General features: G+C 33.3%; 1 long non-coding RNA gene across 1 annotated transcript; it reads right to left on the bottom strand.

The window, feature by feature from the left end:
- Positions 1-2,948: 2,948 nt before the first annotated feature.
- Positions 2,949-25,967, bottom strand: LOC116423134. Its single transcript, XR_004233602.1, has 4 exons — positions 25,766-25,967; positions 21,475-21,656; positions 3,981-4,106; positions 2,949-3,209 (listed from the first exon to the last, which is right to left on the bottom strand). It is a non-coding gene; the product is annotated as an uncharacterized LOC116423134 (long non-coding RNA).
- Between the last annotated feature and the right edge of the window lie 33 nt (positions 25,968-26,000).

Below are 26,000 nucleotides of genomic sequence, written 5' to 3'. Positions count from 1 at the left end.
GGAAAAACAAAAATGCAAACAGTTTACACTCATTTCCCAGTGTTCCTTCTCTGGGTGTAGCTGCTTCTGTCCATCATGGATCAATTGGAACTGAGTTAGATCTTCTCTTTGTCGAAGATATCCACTTACATCAGAATACATCCTCATACAGTATTGTTGTTGAAGTATATAATGATCTCCTGGTTCTGCTCATTTCACTTAGCATCAGTTAATGTAAGTCTCTCCAAGCCTCTCTGTATTCATCCTGCTGGTCATTTCTTACAGAACAATAATATTCCATAACATTCACATAAGTGGTAGTTGTTTTTAAGGACTATTGAATAAAGGGAAAATCAGAAACTTTATGAGCAAAACTACAAAACACTTTCCACACAAATTAAGTCTGATCTAACCAACTGGAAAAATATTAAATGCTCTTGGATTGGGCGAGCAAATATAATAAAGATGACAATACTACTTAAACTAATCTATTTATTTAGCGCTATACCAATCAGACTCCCCAAAAACTATTTTGATGACCTAGAAAAAAATAACAACAAAGTTCATATGGAAAAACAAAAGGTCAAGAATTTCAAGGGAATTAATGAAAAAAAATCAAATGAAGGTGGCCTAGCTGTACCAGATCTAAAATTATATTATAAAGCAGCGGTTACTAAAACTATCTGGTATTGGCTAAGAAATAGATTAGTTGATCAATGGAATAGATTAGGTTTAAAGGACAAAATAGCCAATAACTTTAATTATCTAGTGTTTGACAAACCCAAAGACCCCAGTTTTGGTGATAAGAATGCATTATTTGACCAAAATTGCTGGGAAAATTGGAAATTAGTATGGCAGAAACTAGGCATTGACCCACACTTAACACTGTACACCAAAATAAGATCAAAATGGGTTCATGATCTAGCATAGGATAGTTTACCTCTCAGACCTGTGGAAGAGGAAGGAATTTATGACCAAAGAAGAACTAGAGATCACTATTGACTACAAAATAGAAAATTTTGATAATATCAAATTGAAAATTTTTGTACAAACAAAACTAATGCTGGCAAGATTAGAAGGGAAACAATAAAGTGGGAAAACATTTTTACAGTCAAAGGTTCTGATAAAGGCTTCATTTCCAAAATATATAGAGAATTGACTCTAATTTTTAAGAAATCAAGCCATTCTCCAATTGATAAATGGTCAAAGGAGATGAACAGACAATTCTCAGATGAAGAAATTAAAACAATTTTTAGCCATATGAAAAGATGCTCCAAATCATTATTAATCAGAGAAATGCAAATTAAGACAACTCTGAGATGCCACTACACACCTGTCAGATTGGCTAGAATGACAGGGAAAGATAACACGGAATGTTGAAGGGGATGTGGGAAAACTGGGACACTGATACATTGTTGGTGGAATTGTGAACACATCCAGCCATTCTGGAGAGCAATTTGGAACTATGCCCCAAAAGTTATCAAATTGTGCATACCCTTTGATCCAGCAGTGCTACTACTGGGCTTATATCCCAAAGAGATACTAAAGAAGGGAAAGGGACCTGTATGTACCAAAATGTTTGTGGCAGCCCTGTTTGTAGGGGCTAGAAGCTGGAAAATGAATGGTTGCCCATCAATTGGAGAATGGTTGAGTAAATTGTGGTATATGAATGTTATGGAATATTATTGTTCTGTAAGAAATGACCAGCAGGATGAATACAGAGAGGATTGGCGAGACTTACATGAACTGATGCTGAGTGAAATGAGCAGAACCAGGAGATTATATACCTCAACAATGATACTATATGAGGATGTATTCTGTTGGAAGTGGATTTCTTTGACAAAGATCTAACTCAGTTTCAATTGATCAAGGATGGACAGAAGCAGCTATACCCAAAGAAAAAACACTAGGAAATGAATGTAAACTTTCTGCATTTTTGTTTTTCCTCCCGGGTTATTTATACCTTCTGAATCCAATTCTCCCTAAGCAACAAGAGAATTGTTCGGTTCTGCACACATATATTGTATCTAAGATATACTGTAATCTCTTTAACATGTATAGGACTGCTTGCCATCTGGAGGAAGGAGTGGAGGGAGGGAGGGGAAAAATCAGAACAGAAGTGAGTGCAAGGAATAATGTTGTAAAAAATTACCCTGGCATGGGTTCTGGCAATAAAAAGTTATTAAAAAAAAAGGACTATTAGATATCTTGTCCATAACCATATGCACATTCCATGTACCCAATGGTAAGTAAAATCATCTTCACAAAAGTTTTTATACATGTTTTTGGTTTTTGATTACAGGGTAGGATCCCTTCCTGAAATGCTAAGCAGGCCAGGATTAAATGAAGCAGGGCACCTTTTCTAGTCCCTTCTTTATATCAGGCAGCAAGCAGTGTAGTGCATAAGAAGATTAGATACCCAGGGAGCTGCTGAATCTCACTCCTGCATCCAGGAGGAAGATAACACTATGGCCTGAGCTACTTATATGTAGGGTTGTGATTACGGTTCCTAGTGTATCTGCACCTGCCACAGGACTTCAAGATAGGTAAAATAGTAAGATAGTAAAATAGCAAAGTAGTAAACAAAATAGTTGCATGGTAAAATAATAAAACAAAAATTATTGAAAAGATAAAATAATGAAGTAGTAAAATAGTAATAAAATGAAATAGTAAAATAAAAAAAAACTAACTTCTTGAGTCTTCCATTCAAGGTCACTTTCTGATAATTTCTGACCCAATCTGCAATATATACTAGCCAGAACATAATAAAAATAGACTGACAGCTCATTTAGTCATGTGCCCTTTTTATATGTGTTCCTTGCCTGTAATTGATTGACTGTTTGGTTGATTATTCTCTATTCATGCGAACTATGTCCATTAAAGATATGCCTATTTGCAGTATAGTAAGATTCTTGTATTATGAAGTATAAGAGAGGGGGAAGGAGGGAGCAATGTTATTGTGGCTTTTCTTACTATGTTTTATTATGATAGTAAAATATTTTTGACCTGTGCAAATTAGATTGAAGTAATGAAGAATTGCATGAAATTGTCAGCTTCACTCTCTCTTCCAGAATCATCAGAGTTGAGTAGTAAGATAAAAGTCAAGACCACTGGGGATTGCTCTGGAAGACCACTGGGGATGGCTCTGGATGCAGTAGCTGACCTTGGTATCGTCAGTGACTGAGCAAGTTCCACTCCATAGCACATGCTTCCATGGTCTTCATGGACCTCTGAAACAAATCATTCTCATTAACTTTTTCTACTGGAAGGAGGAAAATCTTTACATACTTGGTAGATAACCCACTCCACAACACGCTGACAGGTTTAAAGTGTATCAACCTAGTTTAGCCTATCTGCTGAGAATAGGATGTGGCCACTTCACATGCTATATAGCTTCTTGGAGCCACAGGTAAGAGTTGGGTAGCAGATGAATACCAAAAATAGATAAGTAGTCCTGAAAAGAGCTTAGCAAATTCGAATACCAGAAGTAGTAGTTCTCCCCCAAATGTCCCAGATACTACTATAATAATAATAACAAAATAATGATAGCTAAATTAATTTGCACATTCAGTGCTATCAAAAAAATAAGCCACCGAAAAGTTTTTTACAGAGATTTAAAAAAAATCATCATGAACTTCATTTTGAGGAACAAAAAGGCAAGAAAGCAAAGAAAAGAATTTTTTTTAAAGGTGAGAGAGGGTAGAATTAAAGAGATGTAAGAGATGTAAATCCAGTAGGAAGAAATTATAAATAGTATATGTGAGATAAACATTGATCTGTTCAACAACAAATTGTGTTTTTTACCAAATTGTGTTTATCTAAATTTCAAATTGTATATTTATCATTTATGAGCCTAGCCTAGAATTAAATGTTAATACAGAGGGCCAAAGGTTCATTGCTCAGAATTATGAAGATATACTCTAGATTCCTTATCAAGTTTGATCTTCTAAAGATAGAAATAGCAGTAGCATACTAGTGGTAACTTGATTCCGAGTCTTTACCTTTTCTTTCAGCGATGGTCATAGGTGGAGAATCTTGAAGGCAAAAAGTCTCCAGATGAAGCATTACAGGCTGATATAAGTTGGTTTCCAACTCAAAAGGCTCTCTTAGAAGAATTCTGAAAGGAACTTAAAAGAGAGAAGAAAAATGGAGGAAGGAAATGAGAGTTTTGCAGGAGAATTTGGAAAAGGAAACACAGAAATTGTCTGAAGAAAACAATTCCTTAAAAAATAAATTTGGTGAGATGGCAAAAGAAAACAACTCCTTGAAAAACAGAGTTGGTGAAATGGAAAAAGAGAACTACTCCCTAAAAAACAGAATTGGTGAAATTGGAAAAAAAAAAAAACCCCAATGACCAAAAACAAGGTTCAATTGGCCAAATGCAAAAGAAGGTAAAAAAACTAACTGAAAATAATTCACTAAAATTACTTTTTTCCTAATGATATCCTCAGCCACTGATAATTGACTATAGATTCTAATTGATTCATAATCATGAAGTTAATTTAATATTTGCAACATTCTTATTTGAATAACAAAAAAAATTTTCATGAACTAATTTTTACTTGTACGGTAGCTCTCTGAAAACAATTAAACAACTTGATATACTTAGCAAAAAACACAATTATACTTTATTAAATGGTGTCTGATCCTTTGTCAGTCTGAATTTCAAGAATTGTAAGGACTCTCCCAAACTCTAAGGAAATGGCTAAGCTATTGTTGGAGGGAGGTGGGGAATTGTATCCAGTGAACATATGGATGATCTTAAATGCATGATTTTACATTAAAGAGTCTTCATGTATATAAAACGTTTCAAAATTGGAAAGGAAAAACTGTGGAATGGCATTAAAGTTCTGCTTAATTACCAGAATGTTTTTAAAATAACATCATTTGTCCAAATGCCATTTAACAAATCAGTTAGAAACCAAAGTCCTTGAAATTAATGAAAAAAATTTAAATATAGAAAACATACATTTCTAATTTTTTTTCAATCTTCTTTTATATTGACATTTTGAAACATATAGCTTTACTTAATGGTTACTTCCAAGAAATATATATATATATATATATATATATATATACATATATTTACTTATTTATAAAGTATGATTTAAATTCATAACTATTGGAGAAGTGTTTAAAAATTTTAAATAAAGTTCAATCAAAATCAAATATGAAGAGATAGAAAAACAAATTTCTTTCATAAGAACTATAGAATGCATAAAATATCTATAAATTTACCAAGACAAATAAAGTAATTACAGGGACACAAATAGAAAACATTCCTTATAGAAATAAAGACACAAATAATTGAAGATAGTAATTGCTTGTGTTTGGATATATTAATATAATAATAATGACAAAATAATGATACCTAAATTAATTTACATATTCAGTGCCATCAAAACAATAAGCCACCAAAAAAGCACTTTACAGAGAGAGAAAAATCATAATGAACTTCATCTGGAGGAACAAAAAGTCAAGAAAGCTAAGAAAATAAATTTTTTTAAAAGGCAAGAGAGGGTAGAATTAAGAAGACATAAGAGTACCAGATCTCAAATTGCACTTCAAGGGTGTAATCATCAAAACTATATTGTATACTAAACAGAAAAAAAAAATATCCAAGCACCTTAACCTCTGGGGTAAGAACTCACTATTCAACAAAAGTTGATGAGAAAACCAGAAAACAATCTGGCAGAAATTGGGTTAAGTTAAATAATTCATACCACATACACAAAATATGCTCCAAATGACACATGTTCTAGATTTTAAAGGTCATCTCCTAAGTTAGAGAGAAAATGCCATTCACAAGTTCTAATAGGGGAAGAATTATTTGCCAAATAAGAAAAACAGATAAAACGGACAATTTACATAAGTTTGAAAAGTTTTTATTCAGAGAAAAGCAATGCATTTAGAAGGGAAAGAGTTCACTAGAAAAGAAACTTTTGAAGCAAATTGTTATTTTGATAAAGGTCTGATACGCTAATGAAGCTATGATGTCATAGATATGAGAGTTTTATTCAGTGTTACAGACCATAACCCAGCCATGTCTGCCTATCCTGTGTGAACTTTTCTATATCCTCCTAAACGTTCAACACAAGAGATTCATCCAGTGATCTGGAGTCCCTTTTCCTTTTTCCCCAACATCTTGAGGGTATCAATGAAGCATTCTGTCTGTCACCTTTTGCTTTTGCCATATGACAAAAATTAATTACTAAATTTCTTTACTTCTTTTTCTTCTTTGAAGTATCTCATTAGTTATACGTTATAGCTTGCCTATATCCATTTCCAATGCTTTCTCTCTGAGGCCCGTCTCTAGTTATTCAATAGTAATAATGTTCCAGTTCTAAATGTTATAAAATGTGCATTGATATAATCATTCAAGAAAGAAATTTGAAATTATACCCAGAAAGTCATAAAACTATGCATGTGCTTTGAAGCAGCAATGCTACTAGTAAACATGTATCCTTAAGAGAACAAAGAAAGAGGGGAAATATGTAAAAAAAATCTTATAATGGGAAATTTTCTTAATACAACAAATTGGAAATAGAGCGTCCATCAATTAGGGAATGAATGGTATATGACTATAATGGAATATTATTGTGCCAGGAAAGATGAAGTAAAGGTTATATGTGAATTGTTATAGAATAGAGCATAAAGAGTACAATAAAAAAACTACAACATTTTAAAGGAAAACAATTGTGAAAAATTTAAAAACTATAATCAATATAATAATTAATCATGACTCCAGAAAACTGAGATAAATAATTTTTCCCATCTTCTGACAGAAAGGTGATGACTAGTGGTACAAAAGGAAGCATAAATTTTCAGACATGGTCAATGCATACATTAGTATGCATTTGCTTTGTTATAAAGAAGAGTTCTTGGGGGGGGAGCTATATAAGGTGGTAAGTAATGATAGTAATACAAATTGAATGGAGAAAAGAATGTCAATTAAAATGCATAGTAAAGAGGAGAAGGAAGTTCTGAAGATAAGTGGTACAGTGTTAGAACAATCATTTTAAACTTAATATATGCTTAAAAATTGTATTTGTAGCTAATAGAAATATATGGTATTATGTAAAATTCTCTTTTTTGGACTTCTTTGTTTAATGAAATGTTTATGCTTACTTCTGTTTATCAAGTCCATAATAATAAAAATTAAAAGAATAATAAGGCTTACATTCTCCAACTGATAAATGAACAATTTTCAGATGAAGAAATTAAGTCCATTTCTAGTCATATGAAAAAGTGCTCTAAATCACTATTGATCAGAGAAATGTAAATTAAGAAAACTGAGGTACTGCTACACAACCTCTCAGATTGGCTAAGACGACCGAAAAAGATAATGATGAAGTTGGAGGGGATGTGGGAAAACTGAGACACTAATACATTATTGGTGGAGTTGTCAACAGATTCAACCATTCTGGAGTGCAATTTGGAACTATGCCCAAAGGGCTATCAAACTGTGCATATCTTTTGATCCAGCAGTGTTTCTACTGGGCTTGTATCCCAAAGAGATCATAAAGATGGGAAAGGGACCTGTATGTGCCAAAATGTTTGTGGCAGCCCTGTTTGTAGTGGCAAGAAATCGGAAACTGACTGGATGCCCATCAGTTGGAAAATGGCTGAATAAGTTACAGTATATGATGTTATGGAATTTTATTGTTATGTAAGAAACGATCAGCAGGATAATTTCAAAAAGATCTGGAGAAACTTACATGAACTGATGCTAATTATATATGGCAACAACAAGATTATATGATGATCAATTCTGATGGACGTGACTCTCTTCAACAATGAGATTTCAGGCCAGTTCCCATGGTCTTGTGATGGAGTGAACCATCTGCAATTAGAGAGGCTGGTGGGAACTGAGTGTGGATTACAACATAGTATTTTCACTCTTTTTGTTGTTGTTTGCTTATATTTTGTTTTTTTCCTCATCTTTTTCCTTTTTGATCTGATTTTTCTTGTGTAGCATGTTATTTGTGGAAATATGTATAGAAGAATTGCACATGTTTAATATATCTTGGATTATTACTTGCTCATTAGGGGAGTGAGGGGAGGGGAGGGGAAAAATTTGGAACACAAGGTTTTGCAAGGGTGAATGTTGAAAATTATCCATGCATATGTTTTGAAAATAAAAAGCTTTAATTAAAAAAAAGTTAATTAAAAAAGAATAATAAAGCCTAGTAACTATAAACATAGAAAAGAAAAATAAAATTTACAAATAAATGGGGCAAGACAATAAAGAAGAAAAAGGTGTGTGTCAGCAGTTCTGGATTCTAAGCCCAGCTCTCTAACTATCATTATGATAATTAAATAGAGAAATCGCATAACATCTATAGATTTCATTTTATTAAGGGGAATAGACTAGGTAACCTCTAAGATCATATACTATGTTAAAATTATGTGCCATGTGAAATATAGGACAGATAACAATAGGGGGGGGGGGAAAGGTCAGAATTAAAAATAATCAAGCATGAAAAATTTTAAAAAGCATTCCTAAGTAGCATTTCAATATGTAAAAACTATGAAACATTCTCTGTCAAATCTGGTCTTACCCACAAGTAGAACAGATAGTACTTTATATAATAATTAAAAGCTTTAATTTCCCTCCAAAGTCTCCCCTATTGGTATGCCATAGCTACTTTCTTTCCTCTGAATGTGAAACTGATATCATTAGAAGCATTTCTTGAGATAAATAACAAAGGTAAGGAGAGTACTCCCTCCAGAAGGCCATTGTTGAAATGCCTATATGTTGTGTAAAACATGAGGTAAATAAAGCACTCATAGAAACACAATTAGAATGAATTCTTGCTTGAGTATAGCTAACAATATAGCCTTGGAGGACAGAGCTCTTGAATTTGGGGGAAAGATGCCAGATAAGGGTCAAGAAATACAAAATAGTATAGAGGAAAGAAATATTTGAATCAGTGGAACTGGGTTCAAATATTGACTTTCCAAGTTAATTTTTATATAAAATTTCCCCCTCTATAAAATGAAGTGGCTGAATTAGATTTGGAATTAGCAAGCTACATACACCCCATGAATCAAATCTGGTTCATTGCCTGTTTTCATATAACTAATAAATTATGAAAGACTTTTACATTTTAAAGTGAAATTTCATTGGAACATAGCCAGGCTCATTCATTTACATATTGTCTATGATTGTTTTCTTAGAGTTAAAAAAGAGAAACTGAATATGTTATATTCATTGCTTCATGGTGCTATTAGGTAGGTACACTACAAATCATAGTGATACTTGTTATATTTTGAAAGCATTCCGAATGCATTTGTACTGTACATTTTAAAATATTACCACTGTATAACCATCATGTCAAAACAAGAAGAAAAAAGAAAAAAAATGTCATTATTATTTTTTGGGACTGAATTTTTTTTTTTTTGCTGCAGACTTGATAATATTTCTTAATGAATTCAACCTAAAATCACAAGGCAAAACAGTATTTACATAAAAATAAAACCTCACTACAGTAAAATCAATTCAGTAACAAGTAGTGTTATTTGAATCACAAGTAATGTCAAGCTACTTTATATACTGTCTGTGGTATCAAAAGTTAAAACAAGATCTCCATTCCCTTACAAATTTTTAGCAGATATATATTCCAAGCTCAAACTACCATTTGAGCAGCATTTTTCAGATGTTAATGCAAGTACAAAAGAATTTCCATATTTCAAAATCCATCTAACTATGCAATTGAGAACCTTTTACCTAACCTTCAATTTTAAGTAATTAATCTGCAATGCAATGACATACCAAAAAACAAATATCAAGATAAGAATCTACAAGAATTTTATAAATGCATGACTAAGCAATGAATATGTTCAATTAAAATCATAAAGTAATGCATACCAGGATTTGGTAACACCCATCTACATGAAATGACAAAGATTTTCATTCAAAGATGAAATGTAAAATTTTATTATGCATTTATATGAATAAATGAGCATTTTAATCGATTTTGATAAGGAACACTAACTTTGAATCCTAATTAAGGCAAATGTAGTCCCCCAAAAGAATTTCATTCTTCATTAGTATGCCTGTGTTGCAAAAATCATTCAATAAAAATGTAACTCAATAATAAAAAAAACTCAATTATTATTATATTTTGAATTTTGTCAATAAAAACTTGGTGAATTTTTTTTCCTCCTGTTACATAAGTACTTACATAATATTCTTGATTTTTGCCTCTTGGCCCACAAAGCCTAAAATATTTACTATCTGGCCCATTGTAGAAAAAGCTGATCTCTACACCAGATGATCTCCAAGATCTTTTCCAAGACTATATATTTATATTTACACCTGCTTCACATTAAGGTAACCCAACCATATTTTTCAAATAGAAATATATAGCCTAAGGGTCCTAAAACAGAATTATGGCAGAGATAAGTAATTCTCTCAATTTCCAGAAGCTCATATTTAGTAATCAGTGTTTGGGACATTTTTGAAACAGAGCAAGATAGAGACATTTGCTAGGAAAAGAGAATTCATGGAATCATAAGGCCCTGTATGGTGAAAGATTACTGCAGTGAGAGCATATCAAGATCACAGAAGATATAGGATGATGATATTGATATTGATATAGCACTCAGAATTAGGCATTCTGGGGTGGGAACAGAAGAGAAAAGAAGAACAAGAAGGGATAAGACAGGCAAACAAGCAACTTAATTTTGTCCAGAATTATACCTTACAAGTGACTTAATACTAAACTCAGTGTTTTTAATAAACACCAATTAAAGCCTTTATTAGGGTACTGTTATTGTTTTTTCAGTCATGTCTCTTTTGAGGGTTTCCTTGATAAAAATACTGGAGTGGTTTGCCATTTTCTTCTCCAGTTCATTTTACATATAAGGAAATTGAGGCAAACTGGATTAAGTAAATTGCCAAGGATCACTGCTAGTAAGTGTCTGAAGTAACATTTGAACCCAGGTCTATTTGACTCCAGATCCAGCGCTTTATCTATTGTGACACCTAGCTGTAATATAAGGGTGCTATATTTAGCAAATTTTAAAAGGTTGCAAGTTGCTCATCCTCTCCAGGTTACAGCTCTTGCATTTGCAGCTTGGATCCCAAGAGGATGAATATGTCAGTTTCAAGGGGCTCTGGATCAACATTCCTAAAGCCACAGTTCTCAAGTCCCCATCATTGTATGTCCTTCAATAGTCAGTCAGTTGAAATGATAAGCTCAAAGCAAAGATAGATTTTTTAAAAAGCTCAAATGGCTTAGTAAGAAGAGAATCTATAAATCATTCCCTGACCCTCCTTAATGTGAACAGATAGCATATTTACTAGGGTTCTTACCTCGTTCCAGCAACAGAGATTAATTTTCCCTAAAAGGAAACAAAGATGTGCCTGGGACCTGATCAACTCCTGTTTCCCCTTGACAACTTACTGGTATCTTAAAAGGTATAATAACTCCTACCATGTGGAGATGGGGCCCCTTCAACATGGTGGATGTCCAAAGATCACTTGAGTTAAGTGCAATCCCATTTTCATACAGAGGATCCAGAGAAGCTAAAAGCCACTGTATCTTCTTGTATATCTTTTCTATGTTAGGTCTAAATAAACCTTTTGTTAACTATTCAATGACTTATCAATGTATCATTTCATTCCCAAATTTAAATTGAAATAATGGGATATATTGTCAGGATCACCCTTAAACCTCATAGGGCATATTCCCCCTCAAACTATACAGCGTCCGTGTGAAGCAACAGGGAACAGGTTGCTAGCTTTTGAGGAAGAATACCTTTTCTTTTCTCTTTGAGTTTCTTCTACAATGAAGGGGAGCAAAGGTTAGAAGAGAAAGAGGATTCATCTCGACTCCTTTTTCTTCTTACAATGATATCTTTTGGTGGAGCAACTAATCCAATAAGAGATGCCACATCTAATAGAGAGCAACTCTGGGCAGTACAGATGAAGAATTAAATTAAGTTGTTGGAAACAAGTGTAAAGACTTGCCCAACAGATGCTATGCCCAAGGAAAACATTGTAAAAATGTCATGATGAAAAATGAAAGGAGATAAATTTCTATAGCTTAAAAAAATGGAAGTTAAAAAGAATAACCTGGTGATGGTTTAAGGATTTGAAGAATTAAACAGAAGACAGTGATCCACTGTTCTGCGTCTTCATTTATGACACTGAAGAATTTTCTGAAGTACGTTTTAGATTTTATGTATGTACATATAAAAAACAGAAGTCTTTTAAAATGATATATTATCAGTATAATATACTCTATAAATATAATCTAGTAATTATTCAATGTAAAAGTCTCCCTCACTATATGTTTACAATCTAATCTGTATTTTGCTTTTTTTTTCATTTTTGTTACTTCTTTTTAAAAAGTTGTTTATTTCTTCTTTTTCAAAGTGTCAGAACTGAATATATTCTATTTTTATAGAAAAAATTATCTAATATCATTTCATTCTTTAAAAGGAGATTTAAAGTCTATGTTATTTTGGCATTCTCTATGGCTTCTTCACTATATTTTCCTTTAAAGTCTATCCTTCTTCCTACTATCCCTTTTTCTCTTGAGAGTATCATCACTCTTCTAGTCATCTTAGTTTACACCTTTGGAGTCATCACTACTCTTTTTAATTTTTTTAAATAATAACTTCATTTTCAAAAAACATGCAAAGATAGTTTTCAACATTTACCTTTGCAAAACTTAGTGTTTTAAATTTTTCTCCCTCTCCCCCACCTCCTCCCCTAGACAGCAAGTAATCCAATATATGTTAAACATGTATAATTGTTCTACACCTATTTCCATATCATGCTGCACAAAAAAAAAAAGATCAAAAAGGAAAAAATGAGAAAGAAAACAAAAAGCAAGCAAACAACTACAAAAAGGTGAAAGTATTATGTTGTGATCCACATGTAGTCCTGATATGTCTCTTTCTGAATGCAGATGGCAGTCTCCATCACATTTGTCACCATTACTGTTTACACTACCTCATCCCACAAATCCAATTAGTTGTAAGGTCTTGTTGATGCTACCTCCAAAACATTTCTTACATCCATTCCTTTCTCTCCACTCAGCCACTACCTAATTCATTTAGATACCTCATCATCTGTCACATGGACTACTGAAATAAGCTCTTAATTGATCTTCTGCCTCAATTCTCTCCTCTTTATAATACTGAACTAAAGAATAGGTGGCACAGAGTAAGGTGTAAGAAGATTGAAAAGATTGGAGGGGACTGTTTTGTGATGGTCTTTGAATACCAGAGCATTTTGTTTTTGATCCTAGAGACAATGGGGAAACCACTGGAGTTTGAGTAGGGATGTGATAGGAACGGACCTGTGCTTTAGGAAAATCACTTTAGTGGCTGAACAGAAAATGAACTAGAGTGGAGAGAGACACTCACTGCCAGGCTACTAAAATAGGGTAAGCATGAAGTGATAAGGGCCTCGAGGAGTGGCAGTGTCAGGGGAAAGAAATGTTTTCATGAGACATTGTAAAGATGAAATTGAGAGGTCTTGGCAAAAAAATTAGATGTAGGAGGTAATGAAGAGTCGAGACTGCCAAGTACTGGGAAGATGGTAGGCAAGGTAGGAGATGGGGAAATTTAGGGAGAAAGAAAAGTTCTGCTTTGGGCAATTTGAGTTTTAAATGTCTACTAGATAACCAGTTCCAGATGTCTGAAAGGTAGTTGTAGATATGAGATTGGTGGTCAGCAGAGATAGGGACAGGGATAGATGGATTTGAGGATTATTAGCATAAAGATGGTAATGAAATCCCTGGGATCTGAAGATACAATAAAATTCAATAAACATTTATTAAATGCTTATTATATGCTAAGGCCTAGTGAGACAATTAATAAAAAGAAAGACAGTCTCTGCCCTGGACACACACACACACACACATATACACACACGTGGGGGAGGGAAGAAAGGGGGAAGGAGAGAAGAGGATATCTTGTTCCTAGGAGGCCAAAGGAAACAGAGCAACAGATGCAAAATGGAGTGAGTTGTTGAGTCCATTTTCTGTCCACCATAAAGAAAGGCATTTTGGTACTCCTTCCTTCTGCCTTCCAATCAGAGGGGAAAGAAAACTGAAGGAGATGGAATCAATCACGGCTTGAGTTATCTGCATGGTGATGAGATTATAAATAATGAGCTTAATTTGGGAGGGGGGATCTTTGGTGATGAGAACACCAAATGAAATAATACAGAGGGAGAGGAGAAGAGGACCCCAAATGGAATCTTAAGAGACAATTATGGTAAGAAGGAGTGATATGGAAGGCTATCCAACAAAGGAAACAGAGGAAGGATCAAGTAGGATGAGAACCTAAAAATTTAGAGAGAAGAGAATGTCAAAGAGGAGAGTGATAATGTCAGAAGTTGCAAAGAGATCATGGAGAATGAATATTGAGAAAAGGTCATTGGATTCAGAGGAGAGTGAGGGGAGAAAAATCGAAGCACCAATTGTAGAAGTCTTTTCAGGGAGTTTAGCAACCAAGGGCAGAAGAGATAGCAAGGACCTGTTCAGTTAGAATGTTTGTTTAGTTTTTCAGGATTGGGAGGGAAGGAATGTTTATAGGTAGAAGAGAAGGAGCTAGGAAAGAGAGAAAGATTGAAAATGAGTGAAAGAGTGGAGATGACAAAGAATTATCTCTTGGAGGAGATGAGATAGAAAGGGAAGGCTTGGACAAGTTGAAAGGCTAGCCTTGGTAAGGAAGAAGGCCATTTCAAGTGAAATTGAAGTGAAGGACAGTGGCAGAAGGTATCTGAATGATAGGAGATGAGGAAGAGGAGAGAGGAGGAAGTTTGGAGCAAATGGCCTCAATTTTCAAATGTGAGACAAGGATCTCAGTTGATAGGGTTGAAGGGAGGCTTTGGTTAGCTGTATGGGAATTGTGAGGGGGGATGAAAATGTTGGGAAGAGATTTGAAACTGCATAACAGTTGAGATTGTAAAACAAATGATTGATAAGATCCATTTTTTTTTAAAGTTTTTAGCTTTCTTTGTCTTAATCAATAATACTTTTTTTTAACCAGTTTCCATTTTAAAATTAGAATGGAAAACACATTAAAAAAAACATAATTTAACTTAATTATAAACTATCAGCTTTGCATAAAGACATATCTAGCAAATTCCTAAAGAACATAGAACCTGGGTGTTCTGTTGTAGAATTATAGTGTAGATGATGAGTGAGTGAATAAGTCTTTGGAACCTCATATAAACTTCTTTGGAATACATCTGAAGCAATGAAAGGAAAATACATTCCGACGATAATAATACCCCTTTTTTCCCCCTTGAAATAGGCAAAAGGTATATCAGAATAGGTTTTTTTGCTGTGTACTTTTTATGATTAATGAAATAATATAAACTTACTAAATTTGAAATACCTGCCTCTCAAAAAATTGATTTGCATAAGAAATTAACAACTACATATGAATTTAAAATAATTGTGACTTTTTATTTTTAACTTTTAATTAGGGAAAAGTATATGAGCTTATGAAAAATTATATCAAGTGGTAAGCTTTTTATTCACATAATTTATATAACCAGAAGCACAAATATAGATACAATCTAATTTATATTTTAATATATTTAACATCTACTGATCATCCTGCCATCTAGGGGAGGGGGTGGGGGGGTAAGAGGTGAAAAATTGGAACAAGAGGTTTGGCAATTGTTAATGCTGTAAAGTTACCCATGCATATATCCTGTAAATAAAAGGCTATTAAATAAAAAAAAAAAACAAATATAGATACAAAGTCACTTTTATACATACAAACTCACATTCACAGTCATATAAATACCAAGTATGTTCATTGCAAAGTTCCTAGATTATTAATCTATGCATTTGCTGCACCATTTATAGCCTTTTAACGATCCTTGATGACCAATAGTAAGATGATTGAATCCAGAAGCTGTAAATTTAAAGGGTACCTTGTATGAAACTTAAATGAGAACTAGAGAGCCAATATTTATTATGGCTTTAAAATAAAAATTTTAGTAGGTCAAACAATAAATCACTGAGGTCTCTGCTTAACCTTATGCAGAATTCTTACAGTATTATTGTTGTTTGTTCTTGTTCTCAAAGAAGACTTTGTTATCAGGGATGTCAGGACATGCATGTGAACTGGATTTAAGTGAGGGAGGGCTGTGCAAAATCACCAGCCTCACATTATTTCCCAGAACTATCTGGGTCTAGTATTCAGATATAGATCAGGACACCACTGGAGATGGCCCTGAATGCAATGGGAGACCTAGGTCTATTTACACTAAAGTCTTCAACAGGTCTCACTTTGATTGAGGCAACACCTAATTTAGGCTAATTAAGAAAGAATTGAGGCAAAGAATGGTCTTTTTTTTTTACCTATTCAAAGAAAAAAAAAATGTAATCCACCCGGGAGAGGAAGATTCTTAGGGTTTCTGCCAAAACAGAAACAATGTCCTGGCTCAGAATGCCTCACAATGAATGTAAATAGCAATTGTTTCTATGTTAGCAAAAAACACTTCTCATAGAAATATGGGAATAGATGATCAGCAAAACGAACAGTAAAAATGTTTCAGAATACTGTAAATAAAATAGAACAAGGAACTAAAATATCAATATGGAACTCATTTTTAAAATCTAAATTTTCTTAAATCTTAATGACTCAATGAGAGAGAATGTCTCAAGTCTAGGGTCAGGAGAAAATAATCAGTGCCCAGATGATAGATTAAGAATAAAATTTTGTTGTGGTTGAGTCATGTCCAATCTTCTTGGCAAAAATACTGGATTAGTTTGCCATATCCTTCATTGACAAACAGGTTAAGTGACTTTGCTACCCTCACTCAGCCAGTATGTGTTTGAGGTAAGATTTGAACTCATCTTCTGACTCCAAGCCTCATGCTCTAGCTGTCTAAAAGTAAAATAGCTAATTCCAATTTGTAAAAAGCAAATTCTTGACTAGCACCAATCTAGGTAGATAGCAGAAACCCAAGGATGGAGTTCAGATTAATCCAAAGTATCCTTCATACTTCCCTTTTCCTCCCCCTTAGGGAGATCATAAACTTGCTCTTTTTTTTAAACTGCCTTTACTCTTTTTATAACTCAATAATTTCTAATTCACCTAATTTCTTTCATAAATAGATAGATAAATATGTGGGTGTGGGTGTGGTTGTTACACACACACACACATACATATATATATATATATATATATACTGTTCTTTATATGTGTGTATATCTAAATAAGCATAATATATACATAACACACACACACACACACACACACACACACACACACACCTTTTAACATATCTCCTCTTCCCATCCCTTATTTTGCCTGTTTTTCAGGAAAATCTTTCACTCCCTGTATTTTTCATTTCATTTCTGAATGCAAAAATTACTCTAATCCTGACTGATAAACATAAGGATAATGCCAATGACACACTTATATCAAGGAGAAAGAAACCCATATCATTTGAAGTTAAATTAGACCTAAAAAAGAACCATGTTTTCAATCACTGAAGCTCTGGATTGTGCCTGGAGTTCCTTTCCTAATTTGCACAGAAATTTCCAGCTCCTTCCTTACTATCCTCAAATTAAAACTGTTTTTCTTTAAACATAAATTATTTTTAAAAGATATATGTCTTAACTGTATTGTTCTTGGACTTCAGAAAGTTACAAGCATTGCAACACTTAAAAATGATTAATCATTGAAAATGTGTAGGTTTTTTTTTTTACATTATGAGTTTAAATAGTATCAACTCCAAATTTTATCAAATGGTTGAAGAACTTGAGAACTTATAAAAATGTTTCTACTGCAAAATGCATTTTGAATTTAAAAATAAAAAAAAATAGCTCCAAGTATATTTTTCATTATAGATAGTCTGGATTTTGTTTATCTAGAAATTATCAAAAGGATGCCTTTCTAAAATATTTTTCAGGGGAGCTAGTATTTTTTGTTATGATAAACTAGAAGTTTAGGGGTAGTTAGCTATAACTTAGTGCATTCAAAATTCTATTGGAGATGTAATAAATACTAAAAATAGATCCATGTATCTTTCATTTTGCTGTTTCATTTTAAATTGTGGTCATTAGCTATAAAAAAAGTATCAATTTTTTTTACAGCAGTAGATTTACATTTTTTCTGACATAATGAATAAAGTAACATACTCTTAAAAATAGACTCTATGAAATTACACTGCCATCTGGAGATCAGAAATAGATATGACTAATGCTCTACCTTATAGTTTCTAATAAGCAAGTTAAGAAAATCTAAGTAGCAAAACAATATTTTCTTTAGTGGGTTTCTCTCTCATGTCCCTTTCTGAGCTTACCTTTCACTTCACAGTTTTTCTCCTCTGCCTCCAAAATACTCAAGGCCCTTATAACATCTGGATGTCTACTCTGACTTGTTTTCCCCAACAATCCTCCTTTCCTCAATTTCTCATAACTCTGGATCTTTCCCTTGTATTTTTAGTGAAAGATAAGGTCCAGATCATAAGATCATAGACCTAGAGTTGGAGAGGACCTCAGAGTCCATCTAGTACAACTCTCTCATTTTACAGATGAGGAAACTAAGGTCCAGAAAGATTAAATGACTTGCCCAAAGCAACACAGTTAATAAGCATCATATTTATTATATTTATTTGAATATATCTTTGCTGCCTCTTCTATATTTGAATCTCCTTCAGGGCAGAGACTATGTCTAACTTCATTTTGAACCTAGTAAATCATTTTGTGCAAAAGTCTTTTGCAGCAAAAATTTTAACTAAATGATATTGATGTAATTAATGACCACATTCTATCATTTATGACCTTATATGAAGGATTCCTTCATTTCTATCTCCTAATTACCCACCACCTTTCTTTAAAAGTTTATTCTACTCAAAAAGCTGGTTGCAGGGGCAGCTAGATGGCACAGTGGATAGAGTGCTGGCCTGGAAGTCAGGAGAACCTGAGTTCAAATTCAGTCTCAGACATTCAATACTTCCTAACTGTGTGACCCTAGGCAAGTCACTTAATCCCAATTGCCTTACCAAAAAAATAAATAAATAAATAAATAAATAAATAAAATAAAAAAGCTGGTTGCTAAATATTCACCAGTACAACTCTGCCTATCACTTAGGTCTTAAAATAGGATAACTATAATCAGAATTGGGAGCAAGATGAAAAAGATGTACAATACATGCTCCATCATTCCCTGAACAAATCAATTTTTCTTAGTTTTAAATAGGGACCTGAACTAAACTCTGAGCCAAAATCTGGAACAGCCTTATTTGCTGATTAACAAACTAAAATAGACTCAGATATCATTTTTACATTTATCCAAGTCTGTTTCTTCATTTGTAAAATTAAAAAATTAGATTAATCTCTGAGATTCCTTCCAGAGTTAAAACTCTTATCTAAAAGTGAACTGTCTACAATGCACTGTTCAATGTCTTATAGGAGATATAAATAAGTTGTAGACATGAAGCCTGCCCTCTAAGAACCTTAATTGTAGTTAAGAAAATGAGACACAAATTAGGAGTTAAATAATACCATAAGAGTAAATAATTAAACAGTAGTGGTTAGGGAAAACTTCATATAAGCAAGCTCTTAAAAATTTTAGATAGGAAGAGAAAGAATGAACCAAACCAAAGATCTATCATGCACAAAAAAATCTATTAATCAGTTTCAACTGAAATGGCATGTGCACGGGCAAGCACATGTGCACATGCACACATGTACACATGCACACGTGCACACACACACACACACACACCCCAAGAATTTGGGGGGTTTTTTGTGAGGCATTTGAGGTTAAGTCACTTGCCCAGGGTCACACAGCTAGTTAGTGTTAAGTGTCTAAGGCTGGATTTTGAACTCTGGTGCTCCTGACTTCAGGGCCCATGATCTATCCCCTGTACCATCTAGCTCCCCAGATGGTCTAAATCTAATTCTATTATCTTCCCAGTATCATCTGCTTCTACTTCTGTTTCTTCTTCTTCTTCTTCTTCTTCTTTTTTTTTTTTTTTTTTTTTTTTTTTTGCCATTATCACTGACGTATTTATCTTCAGTTAATGGATTCTCATGGCCAGAGGGTTTACTACCAATTGACCAATCTATTGATGATAAGCCTCTCTTAACATACATAGCCTGGTCCTCAAAAAAATCACATCATCAAAATTCATATGTTAGTATGCATACATGATACTGAAAATTAATATGAAAAGGCATCATGTATCCTAAAGTTGGGTTCAACTTTTTCTTCTTGCAAATCTTTTTTTGCCAGAGAAATTTTACATGACCCCAAGTATATAAGTATATAAAATGGTTGTACAAACCGAACCTTTACTGATAACAAATTATAATTTTTGATCCCCACATTTAGTTACAAGACCTCTTTATGAAGTCATGAATCAGAGTTTAAGAAATTGGTCTCTAGGCAAATAGCTCCTCAGTTGGTACTTTGACTTATTCATCATTAGCTTCAGTTTACCGCTCTTCAGAGATACAATTAGCTTTGGATTAGTCAGGTACTACACAAAACAGTGACTACTGGCTAAAAAAATTTGCCTGGTTTGTGTACCTGAGTTCTTAAGAATTCTTTGGGAAGTTGTGGTAACACTCAATTGGTCCTTTCAAGCAATGAGCTTTGTTTATTTGTTAACACAGTCCATGTTATATTTATGGAATATTCTTAGTAAAAGAAAAATATTCGTCAGCCCAGTGAAAGTACTTCTGATGAAATGCCCTAAATAAAAGGAAGCAATTTTATTATCCTAATGGTGACAAAATGCTGTTTGGGAATTCCCTGTTGATCAAGTTAAATATTTGAATGTTATAAGCAAATCAATAAGAAGATATGCAATAAGGATTGAATATATTGCAAATTGTCTAATTTATTTGCCCAATACACTGAATTAAGCTAGATCATCTGAGTAACATTATTGAAACTAGAAGGTAGAAAATAGATATGAAATGAAATAGCTTATCTAAGATGTATACATTAATAATTTTCATCAATGATGACAATGAATCTACCACTTTGGATTTTACCACTTCAGTTCCTGATAACTATGGAAAGAAATATCAATAGCATTTCATATGAAGTAGGGAAGAGTATCTGTATCTGACCATATGAAAGAATTCAGGTTACAGTCAATATGATTTCTCAGGGCATCAGTGTTTACAATCTCTCAAAGAGGGAAAGAGTCCAAAAGATAGATAACAATTTGTACTTTTACAACAACAATAAAACCAAACCAAAAAGACATCAGCAACCACTGTTCCAAATGCCTACATATTCTTCTAAAATCTTGATGACATTGGTTAATGAGTATACGAAATATAACCTTTATGAAAAGGTTAAAAAGAAATAGACAAGATTTTGTGGGTGATTTTAAAGTGCATCAAAAATTTACTGAGGGGGTAAGAATATAGTATACCACTATATTTACTGTCTATTGATTTCAAAATAGCAATTGATTCAGAACAACAAAAGTCTAAAAAGCAACATCAAGCAATATGTTAAAACAGAAAAAAATATACTTACTTGAGTTGTTCCCTAATAATGTTGTGGATATCCTGTGAGAAGTTCACATAAAATGGGGGTTCCCTATAAATGGTGAAATTTTCCAGAATCAGAAGGCATTTTTCTTGTAATATTGAGTCCCAGAGCACCTTTTCAATGACATCCATGTTCACCCCAAAAAATGACTGGCCTAGCCATCTTTACTGAAAAAACAAAAACATATTGTCAAGATTATGGTATGTATTTGGACAAGCAACTCATTGCAATAGTCCAATATGCATGTCTTGTAAAAATGCTGTGGATGGACAGTGAGATTAATGCAAAATTTAGTAGAAGAAAGAAACTGAGCTGGATCATATTGGGAAACTGCCCAACACTTGTAGTGATCTTAAGGTGTTAAGAAAGTTCATTTTAAAAATAACATTTTCACAATGATGGTTAGGAATAATGTTAACACTATGATCTCAAAAGAACCAAAATTTTGGTCACTTAAAGGGCTATGAAAAGAGAAAATGTGGATATAAGTATGTTGAGGAATAGTAGCATAATTCTTATCCTTCCTTTTATTCAGGGAAAAACTTGGGAGATGATAGCAATTCAAGCAGCCCTCTAGACTTATAGTACTACCCTGAGTTCTTTCTCTCTACCTCACCCTCTAACAAGGCAAAAAAAAAAAAAAAAAAATCTTAGGCTGATGGGTGGTCCAAAAAAAATCTCCAATCTTTTCATTATGGTCTACAGTTTCCAGGATTCACAGGATCATTGTAGAGAATGATTCAGGGAGACTTTCTGCATCATGACTCCTTTTGTACCATTCTTTTCCCCCTTCATATCTTTACCACTTGGCATTTCTGACTCTCCATTATACTGTGCCTCCCATCTAGTACTGGTTCTTTAGTATTCACATGATTTCTTATAAGTTCTAGATTACTGAGGCTTCCCTTCAGGGAAGTGATTCACTTTGAACCTTAGCTCTCTTCTTCTAACACCAACCTCTCTTCAGCTTTTTGGAAACTTCAGTTTGAATGTAGCTCTTTTTAAAAGCCAAATCCAAAATTATAACTTTGATATATAAATTTGATATTAATTTTCTCATCAATGTGAAGTTAACAAGCAACAAGTGATCATGATAAGGCAAGTTTATATATTGCCATGAATTTACCTTTTCCATGAGTTTCCCAATATAATCAGTAGACAATACAGAGGAGCAAGGGGATTTATCTACTTTTCTTAGGACATACCTGGACACATCTTCCATATGGATTTGTTATATTTCCTTAGTATAATTTTTTCTTGAGACAGCAAAGGCTTTTTCCTTTTTGTCTTTATGTCCTTAGGACTTAACACAGTGCCTTATGTTATTCACTTCATTGTTGTTGAGGTGAATATATAGACCATACTCAAAGACTTTGTAGAGATAAGAAAGCAGGTAACAATTTACAATTGTTCATTTCTTCCTGGTTGTGCTAGTTCTGATCTTTTCCATTCTTTTGGAATCTTCCCTTTTGAAATATCTTTAAAAAATTCTCTCTGAATGCCTTAAGTGTTATGCTCTCTATGGCACAAATTTCTCTGTGTATTTGGATAGATACAGTTATTCTTCTGGATTTTATCTTCTACATAGGAAGTAGAATTTAAAAGCCATAAACAATATAGTTTCTGAAGAGAACAGGTTATGATATAAAAAGTGAGGCTCCAGTTATTATTTTAAGTCAGGACATTTCTTGAAATATTTAATCAGAGCTAAGTATGGACCTTTCCTATATACTTCTTTGAATCAATTGAAGTCTAAGAGGAGAAGACCACTTGGTTCTTAGGCTAATTATTGTGACAAATTATAAAAATGTTGACAAATCCATTTGACTTTGAAAGTTCTTGTTGTCCTTGAAATTTTATATAAAAATAATCTCTGTATAAGCCTAGTTAGTTTCATGCTATACGCTACAAGGATTTATTCCCTCATATTATACAGGTAGGTGTCATAGCTTGTTTATTTTCAAAGAAGCACACAATAACAGTTCAAAATTGCCTCAGAAGCCATCTAGTCTCACAAATGGCTACCCAAATTTGATTGAAAATCTCTAGCTAGAGAGATCACTACCTCATGACATTATCTTTTCTGCTTTTGGATAATTCTACTTGCCAGTTTTTCCTTACATTCCATCGAAATCTACTTCTTTTCAATTTCTATTTGAATCTCCTAATTCTTCCTACCCCTCAGGGTCAAGTACAAGGTACCAAATATGCCTAATTGATTTGTTGTTAGTTGTTTTCACTTGTATCTGACTTCTTGATTCTATTTGGGGGTTTTTGAGCAAAGACTTTAGGGTGGTTTGCCATTTTCTTCTCCAGATTATTTTACAGATGAGGAAACAGAGGCAAATATGGTCAAGTGACTAGCCCAGGATCACATATCTAGTAAATGTCTGAAACCAGATTTGAACTCAGGAAGACTCATCTTCCTGACTCCAGGCACTGAACTCCACTGGTTAACCTTTACTTGATAGCTTTACTCCCCCCAAATTAAGTTTTTTTCTAAGAACATCATTCCCACCTTCTTCAATCATTACTCATATAACATAATCTTGAAGCTTTTCACTATCTTGGTTTTTCAACTCGGGATATTCTCCATTTTGTCAATATCTTTCTTAAAGTGTTGTACCCAGAATTAAATATTATTATTATCCAGATGTAATCAGACCAGAGAATGACATAGCAAGACTATCATCTCCCCAAACCTGGATACTCTGCCTTTATTAATAGAACCTAAGATTTGAATTAGATTTATTGGCAGCCATATCACACTGGTGACTTGTAGTGATTTTAAAAAGCAACCCCCCCAACTAGATATTTTTAATACATTAATAATTTTAATAATTAATAATTAACTAACACAAGTTATTAAAACACATTCTTAAAAGATGAGTTTTTTAATCCAATTGTGGGACTTTATTAAATCTTATTAGTTTAAGGCAATTGTTGTGTCATTTTGTATGTCATTTTGATTCCTATCATCCAGTATATTAGATATCTAACCTTTTTTTACTTTTGTGTTTTCTGGAAATTTGGTAAGCATTTGCACCTGTAATTGATTAAAAAAAAAAATTAAGTCCACATCATTATTAAGGACAGATTCCTAAGAGCTTGCTAATTCAGTGGTAGAATTTTGTGACATGCCATTTGGATATAGATTAACACTCATCTTAGTGCTTTTGGGAGAAAAGAGAGAAGGTTCCATTCTAACATGATTATCACCATTTTTGAATACAAATGCCAACAGTTTGTGTCACATTTCAAAGTAACTGGATGATAAGGAACCCAAGCACCGATACAAAGTATAAACTATTAAATGTCCAAAGTTTAGTTACAGAGACAGACAGCATGCAATTCAACAAACATTTATTAAGTATCTATTAAAGCACTGTGCTGGGAATACAAAGACCAAACCCCCCCCCCCCCAAAAAAAAAAAAAAAACCCAGAACAAACAAAAATATCCACATAAGCCCTGTTCTGAATAAGTTTAAAATCTACAGAATGAAGAGGGAGTGAAGACAGAAGAAGGAGTAACAGCAACATTTTGTGTATTTACGCAAATAAGATAAAAAAAAAGTAATTTCAAGAAATATACAAGCTACTGGAAAGGGATAAAGAATAACATTCTGTGAACTTACAAACAGGTAAATTTAAAAATAGATTAAAAATAAAAAAAAATTCAACAAATTTCAACAAAAAAGTCTACGGGAGAGGAGAGAGACAATATTCTCTCCGTGTGTGTTTACACAAATAGATAACTTTTTTTAAATGAATAAAAATAAAAGAAATTTCAACAAATTTCAACAAAAAAGTCTACGGGAGAGGAGAGAGACAATATTCTCTCCGTGTGTGTTTACACAAATAGATGACTTTTTTTAAATGAATAAAAATAAAAGTAATTTCAACAAATTTCAACAAAAAAGTCTACGGGAGAGGAGAGAGACAATATTCTCTCCGTGTGTGTTTACACAAATAGATAACTTTTTTGAAATGAATAAAAATAAAAGTAATTTCAGGAGTTAGGAGTTAACTGTGGGAAATCAGGAAAGGTGTTTGATAATTATCACTTGAGCTCCACCTTGAGAACTAAACGGAGAAGTTTCAAAACAAAGAGACGGGGGAAGGGAAACATTTTTGAGCTTTTCTGACATGCGGGGCAGTCTGTGCAAAGTCATGGAGATTAGAAATGGAATATTCCATAAGAGGAACAACAAAGACCCAACTCTTAACAGCTTCAACATTTAGGAGGAAAGCGTCCCTCGTTCCTTTTCTAAATACCATTTAAAATAATGTTGATTTCTATCAGGATGGGTGAAGTTATGCAGGAACGTCTGAACCAAAATCCTTTTCCAGTCCAATGATTTATTGACTTGGGTAGGATACAGCGAGACCACCTCTTTGACTGCAAAAAGTCCCCCAGACTTTCCATTCAAGGTATCAGATCCGGAAAAGTCGCTATGGTAACACAATAACTTCCTGTCCCCGACTAATGGCAAAGCATGCTGGGAAATGT

Source organism: Sarcophilus harrisii, chromosome 4, assembly GCF_902635505.1.
Source record: "Sarcophilus harrisii chromosome 4, mSarHar1.11, whole genome shotgun sequence".
Classification (NCBI taxonomy): Eukaryota; Metazoa; Chordata; class Mammalia; order Dasyuromorphia; family Dasyuridae; genus Sarcophilus; species Sarcophilus harrisii.
Note: the sequence above shows the minus strand (reverse complement) of the source record. Positions and strands in the feature narration are given on the sequence as shown.